This window comes from Narcine bancroftii, chromosome 1, assembly GCF_036971445.1.
Source record: "Narcine bancroftii isolate sNarBan1 chromosome 1, sNarBan1.hap1, whole genome shotgun sequence".
Taxonomy (NCBI): Eukaryota; Metazoa; Chordata; class Chondrichthyes; order Torpediniformes; family Narcinidae; genus Narcine; species Narcine bancroftii.
Genome location: NC_091469.1, coordinates 199,660,903 through 199,675,721, shown reverse-complemented (window position 1 = coordinate 199,675,721; position 14,819 = coordinate 199,660,903). Strand labels below are relative to the sequence as shown.

The following is a 14,819-nucleotide window of genomic DNA, read 5'->3' as shown; positions in this document are numbered from 1 at the left end:
AAGGACAACTAATTGGAGTTTAATTGCAAAATCAGCTGAAAAAAGTAACAGACACAAATCATTTCCCAGATCTGAATGGCTGTTACCTGGAATCAGGCAATTATTTTGGAAGTACATTTCAAACTTCTGTGCACCTTTCAAATTTTCGAAGTCACACAGGTGAAATACAACAAGAACTTGCCTTTATGCAGCACTAATATAAACAAAGCACCAAGGTGTGCCACAGATACAGTAGGTAAAGGGAAGGAAGACAGTGAGCAAATGCAGATTTTGGCTAAAAAAAAACCAGGTGTGCTTTTAAAGGAGAACAATGTTGCATTTCCTCAAGGAGGTAGCATAACATATTCAACTTAGAAATGCCAATCAGAAAGGAATACTTCTGCAAAATAACAGGGCCATTCATGAATGCAAATGTTTCCCAAGTGGAATCTGGATACTTATATAAGTCAACTTCCCTTGCCTTTCAAAGGTTTCCAGCCAAATCAGGACAATGGGCGCAATGTGGAAATAAAAATGATTTTTATTTAGTTATTGAAGCAGAGGTTTTATGAGTGTGGATTTGCAACAATTACCATGCTTCGTATTGTGAATAGCCTCTCGTTTGCTCTCTGGAGTGGATGTAAACTATCTCACTGCACCACAATGAAGAATAGTGGAGAATTTATATTTGGTGGCTTGCCTAATATTTATCTCTCTTTCTATGTAAGTTCAGTTGATCACAAGATTTTCTGTGGGAGATTTCTGTATTTGTTATGACCATTGTGTTTCCTGCAACATGAGAGAGGTGTCTCATTGGATGCAAAGCAACTTGGGTTGTCCCATTACTGTAAAAATGCAATTTATTTTCATTTCATTTTTTTCCTGTCCTCCCCTTCCAATTTCTTGTAAGTCTTTGCAAACTCACCAAGCGAGTTTACGTCAGGACTCAGAAATAATAAGGGATGAAGAATTTTGAGGATGCAGATTGTGGGAAGAGCAGAACAAGGGGATGGTGTAGCTTGTTCCCTTGATCAGCCCAGTGTTACCCTATTAGACATCCCATCAGTTGCTGCTTTACTCTCCTTCCCTGTTCTGATGAAGGGTCTTGGACCCGAAACATCACCTCTGATTCTTTTGCCACAGGTCCAGCATGATCTGTAGTGTGTTTCCAGCATTTTCTGCTTATATTTCTGGTTTCCAGCATCTGCAAGTTTTTTTAAATTGGATTGGGAAAGGAGTGTGATAAGATGGAAGGTAGATTGAATATTGATACCATAGTGCACAACCAGAAACCACAAAGACTAAGCTGAGGAAACAATAAGCTTTAATCCAGATATAGGAATGGCAGGGAGGGAGAGGTGGCTTGACCTTTATGGCCCAGGACCATGGGGGAGAAGTCATGGAGTATGAGTCATCAGTGGGCGGGCCAGCTCCATAACTATATACAATGGAAGAAACATATCACCACAGATACACAACAAAGTTAACTGCTGCAGATACATAAAAAAAAACCAAAAGATGTGGGCTAGGTACTACATGCAAGTCAATGAGCTGATCAGGAACATTTTGTGAAATTATTGAGATATGGCCAAGTCCTAGATTGTGTGGCCCTGTTCGAAGATGAGCTGCTGTAAGAATTAACATTGGAGCAGGATTACACCATTCATCCCCTCTAACCTGTCCCATCATTTAATATGAGGGAGTAAATGCAGGCAGTCTTTTTCCACTAAGGTTGGGTGAGACAAGTACTAGATGAAATGGGTTAAGGGTGAAATGTGAAAATTTTAAGGGGAACATTAGGGGGAACTTCTTCATGTAGAGAGTGGCCCAGCTGAAATGGTAAATCTGGGCCCAATTTTGATATTTAAGAAAAATTGTACATGGATAGGAGGGGTATGAAGGGTTATGGTCCTGGTGCAGGTCAATGAGATTAGGTAGAATAACAGACTCAATGGGCAAAGGGCCTGTTTCTGTGATGTCATGCTCTCAGGTTCTATGACCATGGATGATCTCCGCATCTCCTTTTCTGTGCCAGTTCCCCAAAACCCTCAATTCCCTCATCTTTCAGAAGTGTATCTAATTCCTCTATAAATATGTCCAGTGATTCAGCCTCCACAACCCTCTGGAGAGTTTCAGAGATTAACCAACCCTCAGGAAATTTACACCAGGAGATCTTCCATACAAGGGTCAGCAGGGTTATTTGTTGGTAAAAAAGACCTAAAGTGCAGGTGTTGGAACTTTGAGCAGACAATGTGAAGCAGGAGGGATACGACAAGCATCTAAGGGGAGAAATGATCAGTCAACGTTTTGTGTCCAGACTCATTCGCCACTGTTCCTCCTTCACAGTGGCTGACTGACCTGCTCAGTCTTTCCAGCGTCTTTTGCTTTGATTTCAGATTTCCAACATCTGCAGGATTTTTTTAAAATCTTCAGCTGTGGCTAAACCTCTCTTGTTTGTCAATTGCTTGGGGGGGAGGTGGAGGTGGGGTATAATTTCCTTCTGCGTTTTCCACCCCCCCCCCCCCTTGTCCTACTGTGTGATGGTGTCTGGAAAAAGCTGGGTTTCATTTTCTGCTGTGGAAACAGTCTAAGGAAGAAGGGATACACAGATGGAGATCTCATTGCAGAAGAATGACGGAGCAACAATTCAACAGAATGTTTTCTTTCAAGGATTTTCCTTCTTAAAAAAAAATTCTTTCCTGTGAACCCCAGTGAACACAAGCCAGAGATATCTCGTGTTAAGATGGCTATCCAGACACTTAACAATCACTGAAAGAAATGATATAAAATATCACTCTTAACATAGAGCTTTTTTTGTCAGTCAATTCTGCCTGAATGATGCATTTAAACGTCTGCGACTGGAGATGGCTTTTTCTGGTAAATCTGCCGTTGAAATGTTGACAAAACACCCAATTTTCTGTAATTTCACTGGGTGCTTCTGTCAGCGCCCTCCCAGTGAGCCAGCCCTCATTCATTACAGATAACACCACGTGGTGACCTTTGACATCTACCTCTACGACAACTTCGGAGGATCCTGAAAGCTTAACAGTTGGTGTCTTTCAAATCGCGAGATCCAGGCTCTCTGCTCTTCGGGATATGATCATGCTGAAGGCAGGCTTTGTTCCCACTTGATTAAGAAGCTCTTGTGTGGAGACTCAAAATGTACTTAATAGCTCAGGAGCAGCCTAATCATCAGCTGTCATTACTTGTCCAATATTGGAAGGGTTGACAGACTTATCAATAACACTGCCACAGGTGAGGCTCTCAAACTAACAGTGCTTGTTTTATTTTGATCTCTGCATCGCTGAGCATAGGATTCATTTAAAATAAGCGACAGCATTGAAGTTTTTTTTAATCTCTTTGTTTCACTTCACCTGGTCCAAAAATGTCCCAAACCTGCACTTTTATTTTTCAATCTCTGAATCTATCATCACCAAACAGGTGCAGTTCTAACAATTTTAACGTGATGTGTCTGCACCCACTGATCAAAAGGTCAGAGGAAAATTCTGGGATTCAAAAGCTGAACAATGTTTTCTTGCATTCAAATGTGTCTTAGGAATATGCCTTTCTTTCTTTCCCCTCCCTCCCCCCCATCTTAACATCCAAGCTCTATTACATTCATAAATCCAGGCTTACGGTAACTATAGCCAATAAAATACCTTTCCTAAAATTACATGGCAGTGATTATCATACTCAGAGGCCTTTGAGAAGGGAATGAGTATAGTTTCAGGAGGCATATTACTGCATTCCAGACAACCATGCTGCTCACAAAAAACTTAAACGTGATAAAGGGGCAATGATTGATGTCTTGGAAAACTCTAGGGCCTGTTTTCATGAGTTGAACACTGTTCATCTCTGTGGAATTTAAACATTATTCACTTTGCATCGTTCTATCTCCTGTAACTTTCATGCTATAGCATCCCTCATTTAGTTAAATAACATTTCCATGTTGGAGACGCTGGGACATGTTAGGTGTTCTATTTCTATTCTTTGCTCCAGTTCCAACTGCTCAGCATCCTAAATCACTTCACTTTGTGATTCCACACCTTTATCTCCAAAGTCCAAAGAGGGACAGAAGTGGTACATTGGTAAATGAGGAGTCAGGACCCAGCAACCGGAGATGGATGTGAAGGAGGCAGGACTGTGTAGTGGAGTCATAACTTATGAAAGGTGAAAGGTCAAGCTAGGAGCCCAAAGGAGGTGCATTCGATATATAAATTAAAAGGGACAAGCCTGGAGTTAGGTGATGATATGAGGAGAATATGAAATGCAATTAATGTAGCGATAGTTGGTGCCTGATGGTCAGCATGGACAGTCGACTGAAGGGCCTGTTTCAGTGCTGTTTAACTCCATAACTCCATGATTCTAGGCACTACAGAAGACAAGAATGCATAGAGTTGGGGGTGATATATTAGTATGGATAGAGGATTGGTTATCCAGTGGTTCTCAACCTTTTTCTTTTCACTCACATACCACTTTAAGTAATCCCTATGCCATCGGTGCTCTGTGATTAGTAAGGGATTACTTAAGGTGGTATGTGGGTGGGAAGGGAAGGTTGAGAATCTCTGCTCTAGACCCAATTGTTAATGAAATATTTTGCTTGAGAAAAATTGTCATTGGTCCATTTCCTTTGGAGTTATGAAACTGTGCACATAACAAGTCAATTAGGTATGATTAAAACAGTGGTTTTCAAACTTTTTCTTTCCACTCACATACCACCTTAAGCAATCCCTTACTAATCACAGACCACTGATGGCATAGGGAATATTCAAAGTGATGTGTGAGTGGAAAGAAAAAGGTTGAGAACCACTGGGTTAACCCATAGAAAGCAGAGAGTTGGGGTACAGGGGTGTTTTTCTGATTGGCAATTGGTAGTGAGTGGGGTATCGCAGGGGTTGGTCCTGGGTCCACAACTGTTTATGATATACATAAACCATCTGGAAGAGGGGGCAAAGTGTAGTGTATCTAAGTTTGCTGATGACACCTAATCTAGTGGATACGTAGAGTCTGCAGAGAGATATAGAAAGGTTAGGTGAGTGGGCAAGGGTCTGGCAGATGGAGTATAATGTTGGCAAATGTAAAGTTATCCACTTTGGGAGGGAAAATGAAAGATCAGAATATTATTTAAATGGCAAGTGATTGCAGCATGCTGCCATGTAGAAGGACTTGGGAGTGGTTGTGCATGAATTACAAAAGGTTGGTTTGCAGGTGCAGCAGGCTATCAAGAAGACAAATGGCGTGTTGGCCTTCATTGCTGGTGGGATGAAATTTAAGAGCAGGGAGGTTATGCCGCAACTGTACAAAGTATTGGTGATGCTGAATCTGGAGTACTGAGTGTGGTTCTGGTCTCCTTACGTGAGAAAGGATGTAAAAAGACAATGCTGAAGAAACTCAGCAGGTCAAATAGTGAGACTTTACATAACCGATGTTTTAGGCTTGAGCCCTTCATCGGGGTCAGAAAAAATGTAGGCAGACACCCAAGCATAATGGTGGGGGAGGGGGCAGGGGGAGAAGCACATCCCAGTGCCCAGATGGAAAATTAAGTATTGCTCCACCAATTTACAGGTGGTCTTTGAGGCCACATATCAGCATGGGAGTGGGGTGCAGAATTGAAATAGTTGGCCACTGTAAGATCTCTGTAACTGATGCGGACAGAATGAAGATGCTCAACAAAGTGATCTCCTAATCCAGGTCTGGTCTCTCCAATGTAGAGAAGACAACAGCTGGAGCACTGAATGCATTAGATAACTCCCATGGATATACAAGTGAAGTGTTGCTTCACTTGAAGGACTGTATGGAGCCCAGAATGGTGGTGAGGAAAAAGGTATGGGCGTAGGTATGGCACCTCCTGCAGTTGCAGCAGAAGGTACTAAGGGGACGATTGGTGAGAAGAAATGAGTGGACAATGCAGTCCCAGAGGAAGCAGTCCCTGTGGAAGCCAGAGAGGGGAGGATAGGAGAAAATGTGTATGGTGGTGGCATCAGGTTGGAGATGGCGGAAAATACGGAGGATAATGTGTTGGATGTGAAGGGTAGTAGGTAAGGACAAGTGGGATCATCTGTTTGTTACATTTGGAGGCAAAGGGAGCCAGGGCAGATGATCGGGAAATGGAGGAGATGCAGATAAAGGCTGAGTTGATGGTGATGGAGAGGAAGCCATGTTTGTGGAAGAAGGAGGACATTTAATTTGATCTGGACTGGAAGAACTCCTCTTAGGAACAAATGCAGTTGAGACGGAGAAATTTGGAGAAAGCAATAGAATCCTTGCAGGGGACAGGGTGTAAGGAAGTGTCGTCGAGGGAGTTGTGGGAGATGGAGGGTTTGTAATATATATCGGTAGAGACACAGAGATCAAGAAAGGGGAGAGTGTTGCCAGAGATGGATCAGGTGAATTTGAGATCAGGGTGCAAGTTGGCAGCAAAGTGAATGAAGTTGACGAGCACATCACAGGAGCATGAGGCAGCCCCAAAGTAGTCATCAATATGGTGCAGGAAGAGTTGGGGGGTTCTTGTCTGTGTAGGCTTGCAGCATGGATTGCTCCACAAAGCCCACAAACAGGCAGGCATAGCATGGACCCATGCGGGCACTCATGGCTACTCCTTTGATTTGAAGGAAGTAGGATAAGTCAAAGGAGAAATTATTAAGAGAGGGAGCAAGTTCTGACAGATGGAGAAGGGGAGGGGAGCAAAGAGCTTTGAGACCTCTGTATGGGTGATGGAGGTGCAAAGGGATTAGACATCCATTATGAAAATGAAGCGGTCAAATTCAGGAAATTGGAATTGATTGAAGAGATGGAGGGCACATGAGGTATTGCAGATGTACATGGGGAGGGATTGGAACGGGAGAAAAGATGGAGTCAAGGTAAAACAATACTAGTTTAGTGGGGCATGAACCTGTGGAAACAATGGGTCTATCTAGATTATTGGGTTTGTGCATCTTGGGTAGGAGGTAAACTGGGTAGTGTGGTAGTGCAGGGATGGGAGACAATGAGGCTGGAAGCCATGGGAGGGAGGTGACCAGAGGTTGAAGATAGTGTTAGAGACAGAAGCTTGATGAGTTGTGATGGGATCCTGTGGAAGGGACAAGTAGGAGGTGTCTGAGAGCTGTTATCTGGCCTTGGCAAGGCAGAAGTCAATGCACCAGACCACAGCAGCACTACCCTTATCTACGGGTTTGGTGATGAGGTTGGGATTGTTGCAGAGAGCGTGGAGGGCAAAGCGTTCAGAGGAGGTGTGATTGGAATAAGAGAGGGGAGTGGTGAAATTGAGAAGGTTGATGACTCGGCGGCAATTGAAAATAAAAGGATCCAGAGCATGCAGATGGTCAGGACAAGGTGTTCAAGAGAAGGAAGAAGGCTTAAAGTGGGAGAAGGGGTCTTGAGTAGGAGGTAGAGAGTCACAGTTGTGGAAGTGGGCAAGGAGATGTGTCCCACCACCAGATACATCTTCCCCTCTTCCCTTTCTTTAAGGACTACTCCCTCTGGGACTTCCTCGTCTCTTCCCACCAGTCGCCCCCTTGGCACCTTCCCCTGCGACCACAGGAAGTGCTACCTCTGCATTCACACCTCCTCCATTTCAGGCCCCAAACAGTCATTTCAAGTGAAGTAACACTTCACTGTATATCCGCGGGATTCATCTACTGCATCCAGTACTCCTGCTGTGGCCTTCTCAACATTGGAGAGACCGGGCGCAGTCTGGGAGATTGCTTCGCTGAGCACTTTCATTCCGTCTGCATCAGTGACAGGGATCTCCTTGTGGCCAACCACTTCAATTCCATGCCCAGCTCCTATAATGATATGTCTGTCCACGGCCTCGAGTACTGTCCCACTAAGACCACCCGTAAGTTGGTGGAGCACACTTAACTTTCCATCTGAGCACTCTCCAACTTGATAGGATTAATGTAGACTTTTCCTGTTTCTGCAACCTTCTCTCCATTCTGCCTGCCTTCCCTTTGTCTTCTTTGCTCCAGGTCTCCACCCCCTTCCCTCTCCATTCACAGAACCATCGCTCCTCCCCCTTCCCTTCTCCACATATTGCCTCCTGCCTGTGGGACTGTGTTCCTCCCCCTACCCCACCCACCTCCCACCACCATTATGTTCTGGCGCCTGCCTACATTTTTTCCTATCTTAATGAGGGGCTTAAGCCTAAAACGTTAGTTTATGTATCTTTATCTTTGTTACATAAAGGACACTGTTTGACCTGCTGAGTTTCATCAACATTCCATTTTTGCTTCAACCAGGGTGTCTGCAGACTTTCATATTTTACCTTGATGAAGGATGTACTGGCTTTGGAGGAGGTGCAGAGAGGTTGATTCCAGAGATGAGGGTTAGCCTATGAGGAGAGATTGAGTCATCTGGCCTTTAGGTGATTTATGGAAATATATATAAAATTATGAAAGGCATAGAGGTAGGGGTAAATTGTTGCCATTGGTAGGGGAGATGAGAACTAGGAAACAAAGTCTCAAGATTCAGGGCTATAGATTTAGGTCAGAGATAAGGAGAAACTGCTTGTCCTAGAAGGTGGTGAATCTGTAGAATTTGCTAACAATTGAAGCAGTGAAGGCTACCTCAGTAAATATATAAGGTTGGATAGATTTTTTACATTGTAAGGGAATTAAGGGATGTGGGGAAAAGGCAAGCAGGTGGAGATGAGTCTATCATCAAAGCAGCCATGATCTCATTGGATGGTGGAAAAGGGTTGATGAGCCAGATGGCCTACTCCTGCTCCTATTTCTTATGTTCTTGTGTTCAAAGGCAGTCAATGTTTCGGGCCTGAGCCCCTCCCCAGAAATGACAAAAATCAGGAAAGATGCCTGAATAAAAAGGTGAGTGTTGGGCAAGGGGGAGGAGCACAGGCTTACAATTAAGACACAATGCGGGAGAGGTGTGTGTGGGGGGGGGGGGGGGGAGATACAAGTGGGTGGGTAGAAAATAGAGATTGAGAAGTGATAGGGGAGATTATTTTCCTATTTTTTTAAATTATATTTTTGTCTATGGTACATTGCGATAACTTTATTCATACCATTGTTGTTATGTACCTACTTGGTTGCAGAAAATAAGAATTTTGGCCTGTCTGTACAGAATGACAATAAACTCTTGTATCACATGGTATCGTATCATGTCATGTCACACCGCATCATATCATTATATCATATCATATCCTTTCGTTTATTATATCAATCATTTCAAAGGTGAAAGAATAATCCTCCAAATCTTATATGTAGTCTTTATTTCTTTACTAAAAATATTGAAAACATATTGGCTCGAGTTTTCATTGGCATGACCAACTAAATCCAATCTCTATGCCTATCAAATTTAGATGGTCTATCTTGCTGGACTGAAGTGCCCCTGGAACCAGTAAGGCCAGGAGCAGTGGCAGCATCTTCAGTGATGTGATGGAGAAGTCTCATTTGAAACCCACTGACAGCCAGCAGTCCCCAAGTTTTGCTTTGCCAGCTCTCATGGTTCTGAACATCTCTGGCTCAGAGAAAAACTACAACTTAAAAAAAATCCTTTTTTAATTTGAAAAAAGTCAACTCTACAGTTCGTGGAAAGATACAAAAATGATTGATATTAATAGATGGCATAATGAGATGAAATATTATTTAATAATGGAAAAAATTATGTATGTTTTGCATGATAATTATAATCTTTTTATTAATAAGTGGCTGTTATTCTCAAAATGTTTACATTTCAATTTATATTGATTAGATTTTAATATGTATATTTAACTTTTTTTTTATATCCTTTCTTTTTTTATATATATGGCTCTCCTTAGGAGAGTTGGCTGTAGGGGGCGAGGGATTTTTTTTTCTTTTTTTTTAATATATATATAAAAAAATGTCCATGTTCATGTTTAATTGCTGTATATGTCATCTATTATTTGTTTTTTGAACGAATAAATGAAGTTTTTAGAAAAACAATGCTTTTTGTCATTTAAATTACTGAACAAACCATAAATAAACATTTTCTCCTTGATATGCACACTCCCCAGCAGAACCAATGTGATTCTGGACTCTAACCCATTTCTAACCCAGTGCAGGATCTGAGAGTCAAATCCCATCTAGGGATACTAGGGAGAGGGATCAGCTGAGATGAAGAACCTCTGCTGGTTTTCACTGGAAATTCCACAGATACTCCTTACAATGACACAGTAGAGACTACCAATAAATAAGCATGGGACATCTGTGCCAGATGATCCAGGACTCTGCAACTTGCTGCCATTGCATGTTAACCATCAGATGACTGTTTGTGGGATCTTTCTGTGCACAAACCCACTGCTGCATTCCCTGTATTGCAACAGTGACTCTATTTCATTCTTTATCCCATTCTCTGACCACACCTCCACACAAGGGGACAACTTGCAAATTAACCCACCAGCTTTTTGGGATGTGGGAGGAAACTAACAACAGACTACATTCAAGTTCGGGACTGAACCTGGGTCACAGAAGCAGTGAGCTTGTAGCTCCACCTGCTACTGTGGTTGGTGGAGCTTGCATCCCTGTGTGGCTGCAGCAAGTAAGAGTTTCGGTGCACATGTGCATTGTACTGATGTATATATCAATCCCACCACTGCACCACCCTTTGCATTCCAACTTTTTAATTTAGACACAGCATGGTAACAGGCTATTTCAGCCACGAGCCCTTGCCACCCAATTCACCTATAAACCCCTGGTGCGTTTTGAATGGTGGGAGGAAACCAGAGCTTCCAGGGAAAACCCACACAGACACGGGGAAAACGCACAGACTCCTTACAGAATGCGTGGGATATGAACCCCTGTCCCGATCACTGACACTGTAAAGGTGTTGCGCTAAATGCTACAACAACTGAGCTGCCCAAATACTTTCTAATTCCACGAGAACACATTAAATGTACTGTGTATTTAATGTGTGAACAAACACTGAGGGAGCCTGGAACGAGAGAAGTAAAACTCAAGTTCCAGCCACCTTGCTTATTGTCAGGTTTATTTGGTAAGATTAACAAGTCATCCCAATTATCAGCTCAGTTCCTGCTCTAACTACACAGAAAACTTCAAGGGAAGATGGGAATGAGTAAGACCCAACTCTTTGTAATAAAATCAGGAATGCATGAAAGCTGAAGTTTTTGCCAAAGAGATGCCTATTGATCACTTACATTCAGCTGATGAAGTTCAAAACCCCTTGTAGGATATTCCCTCAGAGGCAACATTACTTGATGGAGAGCAGATCATTGAACAGAGTCCATTGATGATCCTGTGGTCTCAAGTTGATAGTGATTAGGGGTCTTTGAGTACAGTAGTTTTTTTCTTGACAACACACATTTTCATGTTACACTTTACATGACTTCTGTGAAGAAGAAATGAAGTTGTTTCAGGGACTAAGCATGTTTAAGATGCTTCTTGAGAAGGTATGGTTATGTAGGCTGGATAAGAATGAGACCCCTGAACCCACTGATGGGAATACCCACTGTTCACCCTGTACCATTAATGCTTAAGGTGGTAGGTTCAAGTTCTCTTGAATTCTGAATGTGAAACGTGTGAGGGGGCGCTACATTGTTGAAAGCTGACTTATCAGGTGAGGATTCATTGATTGCCAGATGTACCAGAAAGCAGTGATAAAGTATGTTTTTGTGAGCAGTCTAGCAGGACAAATAAGACACAGTACGACAGAAGTGCAGAGTTACAGGGAGAGGTGAGTTGGTATGGAACAAAGGAAACATCATTGTGAGGTTCATTCAGGAGGTTGATAATGGCAGGAAGGGAACTGTCCTTGAATCTGGAGTTGGGTGATTCCCATACTCTTGAATCTTCTTCCTGAGGTGGGGGAAGAGGCTGAATAGAGTTTGGACAAGGTGGAATGAGCCTTTTAATATGTTGGCAGCCCACCTAGTTTACCAGAGAAACTCAGTGGGTTGAGCAGCATCAGTGGGAGAAAAAGAAAGGTCAACATCTCAAAGGAACTTGAGAAATACAGCAATCATCCTAGACTCTAATATTTACTAGACAATCTTTATTTAATCATTTTATATATGTTTACTTGTCCTTCATATACATTGTTTGTTTGTATGTGTGTTATCCTGTTTGTGTGTCTGCATGTTTGGCACTGAGGACCAGAGAACACTGTTTCGTTGGATTGTACTTGTGCAATTGGATAATAATAAACTTTAATTTGAACTTGCATATAAATGGGCTTCCTCCACAACAGAGTTTTTGAACTTTGTCAGCTGAATGTAAGTGATCAATAGGTATCCCTTCAGAGAAGATGTCAGCTTGCGTGCATTGATGATTTTATTTCAAATATTTGAGTCTTGCTCATTTCCCAACTTCCCCTGGAGTTTACTGTGCAGTTATAGCAACAACTGCCCGTTTTTGGGATAGATCCAATGCAATTTTTCCAGACGGAATTGCCCAAATGAACAGTAAGGTAAGAGTTAACTAAGGGAACTGGATATGTCTCTCATATTGGTCTCATCAATCACTTTAGAACCATCAGAGCTGGAGAGGAAGCAAGTTATTCTCGAACCTATGGGACTGTCTTGGAAGAAGTACATGCAGAACCTTCAGCGGTCATGTTCATTACTCTATTCCCCCTACCTCCAAGATTTCCAGGTAATTAATAGTTTCAAAGATGTAGAGCACATGCCCTTCCAGTCCATGAGTCAGTGCTGCCCAAATACACCCATGCTATCAATGAACCTATTAACCATGTACCTCTTTGGAACATGGGAGGAAACCAGAGCCGCCGGAGGAAACCCACGCAGATCACAGAAGAAAGTACAAACTCCTCAGTGGCCAATTCGAACCCAGTTTGTGGCACTACAGTAGTGTCGTGCTCACTATTATGTTAACCGTGCTGCATTCAAACTCATCCAAAGTAAATGACGATTGCCCAACAAAGTGAGGAATAACTATAAAAGTGCCAATCGTGCGACATAGCAAATTAGAGAATGAATATAACAATGTACAATTATGCAATCTAGGAATAGGACACTAAAGGTGTGAAGAAGACCTTGCATGGTTTTCTTTTATACGTGGTTTAATTGTAAACAAAATTGAATTTTGGAAAGAAAATCAGTACTTTCACCATGAAACAGTTGGATTGGCATCTGAAGCACTAACATCCTTCAGGGGCAGAAGTTTACCAACCTCCAACTGATGGAGAAATTTACCATGACTCCAAACTTAAAAAGGCCTGGCAAGCCATTTCATTTTGGAAACAATTCATAATGGACAACCAAGTATGACATTGCCAGTGACATCCACATCCTTCGAAGGAATAGGTTTAAACAAAAACCAAAAGTTTATGGCAGGGTCCTCCTCCTGAGGTTCCCCTGCTTTCAATCTTGAACATTTGATGAGAAATAAAATTACTTTGTTTGCAATGCTCTGAACAATCACCTCAAATTTGAAGTCATTGCAACTGCTCAGAATGTTTGCTCTATTCACCCCATAATATTGCTCAACAAAAAACCCTGAATGTGAGTGTGTTTCGGCTCAAGAACGAGGCACTTATTATGAAGAAATGTTGTGGATTCTTCCTGATGATTGAGCACAAGAAAAATGTTGCCCAGGCCAGCTCAATCCTCCATCGTTCTGTCTCCCCTAGCAACCAGCAGCATTTTGAATGGCTCTGAAGACTGCAGGGTGAATTCACTAATCCTGTGCTCGCAGGAGGCAGTAGTGATCAGTAGGGGTGAGTGGCAACACAGCATTTTCACTGAGCTCAGCTTCCCAATGGAAACAGGCAGTAAATTAATTTCTCTTGGTCTCAACACTTCTTTCTGATGGATTATGATAAAAACTTTGGTTGATCTAAATTTATCCGTGAGTAATTTTTTTTCCAATGAACAGTACTACAGCTTTTTAAAGAAATATTCAGCAATGCGAGATATAAAATATGAAGATAAACAGTTTGTGTAAAGAATGGGCAAGACTAAAAGCAGTTGTGTGCCCAAAGCCTTAAGAAAGAAAACTTTTGGAGGTGCCAAATCAGCAGGTTTTCTGGATGATTGGATATTATTATTTTTAAAATGCACCTCTTTTGAAAATGTTTTCAAAATGTCACACACTTTTACAATAAATCCTCCAGTGAAATTAATAAGTTTGAAAGGAGCTCAGAAAGAGGAATGCTGTATGTTGAAGGGAGCATGGGTATCGGGTACCCAGTGAATTGAAAGGCCATGCAAGAACTGGGCCTTGACCAGCTGAATGCTCCACAGCAAATATTGCCTAGTGAGACGAGTACTGATCCACTGGGATCTCCAAATAATCAGGAGAGAACTATCGAAATGTGCGACAAACATTTCCTGCTATGCCGTGGCACTTTAAAACCAGTGGGCCTGCTTAACGGTGGCAAGGGCTGCTGCAATAGAGGAACTATGGCAGAAGTTTCATGCACAACATGATCCCATTAAAAATGGGCCTACTTCAGGGATTTGATAGAGGGATGAACATTGATTGGGTGGCCTCTTCTTCAAAACACATGTTACATTCGCTTAAAATCCTAACCTTGACATTTAAGTACAGTTGATAGGGTGGACGGCCAGAATCTTTTATCCGGAGTGTCAATGTCAAATATTAGAGGCATGACCTTAGATGATGGGAAAAGTTTAAAGGGGATGTTTGGAGCAACTTCTTTTACACAAAGAGTTTGTGCTGAGAACAAGCTGCCGAAATGCAGTGGTGAAAGAAGATCTGGTATTAGTGTTTAAGAGGCTTCCAAATAGACACATGAATATGCAGGGAAGCGAAGGATATGGATTGGATTGTGTGTGGGCAGAATAGATCTAGTTTAATTTGGCATTATGTTCATGGGCCAAAATCCCTGATCCTGAGCTGTACTGTTCAACATTCTCTGTTCTATAT

General features: G+C 42.2%; 1 long non-coding RNA gene across 12 annotated transcripts in view; it reads left to right on the top strand.

Annotated features, from left to right (window-relative positions):
* LOC138737341 (uncharacterized) overlaps positions 1-14,819 on the top strand; it is a 78,302-nt gene that overhangs the window by 42,502 nt on the left and 20,981 nt on the right. For 9 of the 12 annotated variants that reach the window (XR_011340867.1, XR_011340865.1, XR_011340868.1 and 6 more), the window contains one exon: positions 12,439-12,563. The exons of 2 other annotated variants lie outside the window; for them this stretch is intronic. This is a non-coding gene — a long non-coding RNA (uncharacterized lncRNA). Of the gene's footprint in view, positions 1-9,295; positions 9,836-12,438; positions 12,564-14,819 lie in introns of those variants that run through there. One more of the 12 variants, XR_011340872.1, reaches the window with a different exon arrangement.